Here is a 5264-nt window from a genome sequence, read left to right as displayed (position 1 = left end):
TTAATATAATTTTAGACGCTGTAGAACAATATTATACACTATATGATGAATCAGTAGAGATGAATTGGGATACTAATGATCATTTCAGCGCAAAATAGATCATGTGATGCACAAGAATTATTATCCTTATTACTTATAAATATTGGCATGAGTAAAAACCGACCCAAATTAAAAAAACTGAATTAAATTGGACCGAAAAAATTAATAGAGTGGTTAAACTGGTTAAATATGAGTGATTTAAATAACGGTTTATGGAGGTGATTTAGTTTCAGGCCTCGGTTAATCGAACCGAACCAAAAGCCGAAACTCAAAACAACGTCATTTTGAGTATGAGTAAAAGTCTTTAAGAACACACCAGAATTAATAATCCTAACAACTACCCCTGATATAAAAACCTATAACCCTCATTTTTCCTCGCAGCCGCCTCTCTCCTATCTCTAAAATCTAACCCTAATCTCTCATCATCTCTCTTTCCTAATTTCTCAATCTTCTGATTCTCATTCTCTCAATCATCATCCTCTTAATCTCAATCTTCTTCCTATCATCTTCCTCTCGATTAAATCTCTCATTTTCCTCTCAATTCTCGAAGGTTCCTAACGCACTAGTTCTCATCTTCTCTGTGATTGAACCTCTAATCTTCCTCTCGAAGGTTCATGACTCTCGGTGTACCTCTGGTTTGCAGTGGTTTTGGTTCTAAAAATCTTTGAGTCAGTGGAAGTTATGGTTGCATGTCAAGATTTTGGTGATCAGATGTTTAATTGATGGTAGTTTAAGATATAGTCATCAAACTTTTTCCATTTTTTGTTTTTGATTTCAAATTTTTTTAGAAGTTCACTATTTTAACATATTTCTTCCATTTCTTATTTTGTTCACAGGGGGGTCTGGGTATTTTTCTGCTAAAGCCTAGATTTTAAGGTAAAATATAGGCGGTTTATGTTTTATTATTTGTCTACTTCTCTGGGTATTGTTTGTTAATTGATGTTCTCTATTATTTATGAACTGATGGTGGATTATTGATAAAAAAAGACAAGGCTTTGGTGGAAGCTTTTAAGTCCAATTGAGTTTTGAGGTATTTTGTTGCTTTGGATCTTTAATATTCTATGACTGTTATTCAATTTGATGGTTTTTTTGATCTACTATTGACTTATGTTTTATATTGTGATTTCTGTTTTGTTTTGCATATTGTTGAATTCTCTTAGGGTTAAAGCTTTGGTGGAAGCTTGTTTACTTTGATTGAGAGGTATTCTGTTTGTTTGTGACTTGAAACCTTGATGTTCTGTGATTTACTTTCAATTTGTTGGCTGTTTGTGTATTTCTTATGGACTTGATTTCTGATGTTTGGTTCTTTCGATCTTGCATGAGTTGTTGCTGGATTTCTGTAACAAGAAAGCTTTGGTGGAAGCCGTTACTATTATAAGGTAATATGTTTCTTTGCAATTTGTAGCTATTAGTCTCTTAAGATTATAAATGTTTCTTTGCAAAAAGTATTGATTCATGTGTGCTTTGGTTTTGTAGATAAACCCTGAAATGAGTGATTTAGATGTCCTAGCAGAAGTAGCGGTTGATGGCCAATCCTCTGTTGGTCTAGAAGCTGCTGCTTCACCTGGACCATCTCAATCAGGCAATGTGGAAGCCAATATTGACCCTATTGCTGATCATGTGCCTATTATTATGGAAGCAAATTTTTAAAAAAAGAAAGGAGAGTCATCAGAGATCAGTTGTTTGGGAGCATTTTGACACTATCAAAGATGCTAAAGGTACCATTATGTAAGTTAAGTGTCGTTACTGTGCTCGTGTGTATAATATCGTGCCAAAAAATGGTAAGCCTACTTTAAGAAGTCATTTGGTTAGATGCACTAAGCACCCACACAGTATAGAAACTAGGTAGGCATTACTCGGTTATTAATGTGGAAGCTCATACTGATAATCTGTTTTCTGTTGCTACTTGAAAATTTGATCAAGAAGTAGTTAGGCATGCTATTGCATACATGATTATAGTGGATGAATTTCCTTTCAAGTTTGTTGAGAAATAAGGGTTTAGAAAAGTCACGAGTCTTGCTTGTCCTATGTATAAAATGCCCTATATGTGAACTGTTAATAGGGATTGTTATGCCATGTTTGTTGAGGAAAAGTTGAAACTAAAACAATTTTTAAAATTCAAAGTCAAAGAGTTAGTTTTATAAGTGATTCACGGACATTTAGTCAAAGATTAAACTACATATGTATAACTGATCATTTTATTAGAAATAGTTACTTTTAATCGTTTGGATATTAATATTATTGTCTTTCTCCTATCTATATTAGGGATGAATAATATTTTAAAATATATAGAAGAAAAAGGTAATTTTAAGTCAAATTCATATTATATGGATTTTTTAGATTAATGTTTTCTATTTAATTGAACAAAGTCTATCATGTTTAATCGATCTATATTGTTCATTACAAAACAAATGGTATAGATTAAAATATTTTAAATTAAATTAATTTGATTTTTAATTATTTATTTTGTGATATAAATTGAATATGAAAATGGTAATCTAGATATGCTTTTTTATTTTATTTTATGTGCACCTTTTGGTCATATAGTTATATGTTTGTATCTGATAGGTTCGTGCCTAGCTGTCTATAGTACTGCACAACGTATTGCCACAGTTACACATCGCCATCTCTCCACAACCCTAGTTTTATTTTTTAAGTACGTTTTGTGAAAAAGTTGGTTATTATTTATGTAAATTAGCATTAGTGTAAAATTGTCATAATTTTTAATTATTTTAATATCTTTCATTATATACTTATTTTAAGAATACATTAATATTATTATAATTTTTTTTATAATACTATTATTAAAAATTTAATTAAATAATAATTCTTCTGATATTAAAAAAATTATATTTAATACTAATTGAGAGTTTATGCAACTGTTGATATTCGTAATAATTCTTTTTTTTTAGAATTAATAATTCATTTAATTAAATACTAATGAGAGTGCTTCAATATCAATAACAAAAAATCTATAATAAAAAAATGATGGTCTTATGCTGTCAAACCGCTAATTTTTTATTTTATTTTTTTTAAATTTTAACCGTACTTTTTAAAAATTATAAATTTATTTTAATTTAATTAATTTGCTGGAAATTTATTTAATTTTTAAAATTAAATTAACTGTGATTGCATGTCAATTGAATATGTATTTTAAAAAAAATAAAAAGAAGAAGAGTTGTAAATTGGGATGTCATGCGATTTGGATAAATAGATTTAAAAAATAGCCAAATTCTCAAAAAATATCAAAATTTTGTGATTTTTTTCAGTTATGACCATATCTTCCAAAATTTATAAATATAACCTATTTTTGTATATTATGTTTTTTTATGACCATTTCTGAATCGGTTTTTTTATTGTAATTGAAACTTTTATTATAATGCAACACGCAAATGTTTGATATTTTATTGTGATTAAATTTTATATACATAATTATCATGTTGGAAAGAAAATCGGTTTGATTCGAATTTGACTATAAAAGAAACATATTTTGCCAACACGGATTATATTTGCAAATTTTTAAAGATTTGACTATAACTGACAAAAATCGCAAAGATTTGATATTTTTTAAGGTTTGGCCTACAAAACATCAAGTCGATTTTAAAATTCGAATAATTTTGTAGCGAATTGTCCAAATTGTGACAAATTTATAATTTTTATGAAGTTTGAATAAATATTTTAAGAAAATATTTGGCTTTACACGTTATTAGAAAACGAAAATAAATTAAATGAACAATTTATTAAAACCGAAAATTAATAAAAATGCTCTTTGTTGGTCCTTTTAAACATATATATAGATTATTAGAAAATAAAGTCACATTTGCTTTTAATCCATTTCCTTTGCAAGCAATTCAAATTGTTTTCGGAATTCTTTAATAAAACTGATAAGGATTGGCATTAATTAATATGTAAAGTCTAAATCCAAAGTCTAAAGTAAAGTAAGTAAAAGACAAAAGAAAGTGTCATTATATATAATTTCTTTAATCCTAAATGATTAAAAAATTAATGGGGGTTTAAAGTATTTAATTTGGGGGAATTATTTAAGTTCACATGACAACATTTGACCCTAAATCAATCATGTTCAACAACTACCTTAATTTGATCCTAAAATAGGTTCCTATGTTTTAAGTCTATACACATGGATCCAATTTTTGCATTATTGAATAAATAATTAACACTTCTATTAAAAAAATGAAAGCAGTCGACTTTTTTAGAACAAAAAAATAATGCTTAATCATTGCGTTGATGTCCTTTTATTATTTGGGTTTTGAATTAAAGAGATTAACATTTTATTATGAAATTTTTAAAATTGTCTTACATTAATATTTTTATTTTATGTGGTTTATTAATATAACTTTAAAATTTGACTTGAGTTACTGTTTATTTATTTATATAAAAAATTACTATATTTTATAGTAAATAATAAATTATTGTTTATTTTCCTTGAACTCAAATTATTGTGAAGAATCAAACAAATTCACTTTAATAGAATATGCTTTATTCTTCTAATAAATATTTTATAAACACGGTTTCATATTCAATCGGTTTAAATACAAGTTGAATCGCTTGCATAAAAATATATAAAATTTATTATCAATTATTTGGTTTTGTATATGTATTATATAAAGCTCATTTAAAATAATAAAATATACAAGATGAGTTTTTTTAAACCATACATGAATTAAATAAATTTATGAAAATTACTCATGCTCTTACATTTACGATATAAATTATTTTTATTATAGTTCAATTGGTTTACGATATCGTACAATTTTTTTGTCAATTCAATCTTTAAGAAAAACTGAACCGATTTGACCGTTGGTTTATGGTCAAACCGATTAAATTGTCTGATCAGATTCAATTCTTCGAACATCGCTTTAACTTTTCAAAGAAATAAAAGAAAGATCAATAATTTTTTAACAACACAATATCATAAAATTCAACAATTAAATAGAGGACCACAATGAATAATTTATCCGTAAAATAGTTGAACTGATCCTATTCGAATAGTGTTTACTCGTAAAATAAATAAGATATACAAAACATTAGTTTATCTTATTCAAAGTTAATATATGAGTGCTCAATTTTTTCATGAAATTCGAAATGTTTTTCTTGTGTATTCTTGATAAACCGGTTTTATTTATAGGGATGGTGCTTCCACTTATAATTACAATCATATCTGAAATTTATTTTATTCGGTCCATGATAAAATAAAAACAAGTGCT

General features: G+C 26.8%; 1 long non-coding RNA gene across 2 annotated transcripts; it reads left to right on the top strand.

Annotated features, from left to right (window-relative positions):
* Positions 1 to 400: 400 nt before the first annotated feature.
* LOC126664777 (uncharacterized) lies at positions 401 to 2017 on the top strand. Of its 2 annotated transcripts, XR_007637466.2 has the most exons (5): positions 401 to 764; positions 876 to 915; positions 1027 to 1069; positions 1200 to 1418; positions 1516 to 2017. It is a non-coding gene; the product is annotated as an uncharacterized LOC126664777 (long non-coding RNA). The 2 variants fall into 2 exon arrangements; XR_007637467.2 differs by lacking the exon at positions 1027 to 1069 and having other exon boundaries at positions 402 to 764.
* The last annotated feature ends 3247 nt before the right edge of the window (positions 2018 to 5264 follow it).

This window comes from Mercurialis annua, linkage group LG1-X (genome assembly GCF_937616625.2).
Source record: "Mercurialis annua linkage group LG1-X, ddMerAnnu1.2, whole genome shotgun sequence".
NCBI lineage: Eukaryota > Viridiplantae > Streptophyta > Magnoliopsida > Malpighiales > Euphorbiaceae > Mercurialis > Mercurialis annua.
The sequence above is the reverse complement of the archived record's forward strand: the minus strand, read 5'-3'. Positions and strand labels throughout refer to the sequence as shown.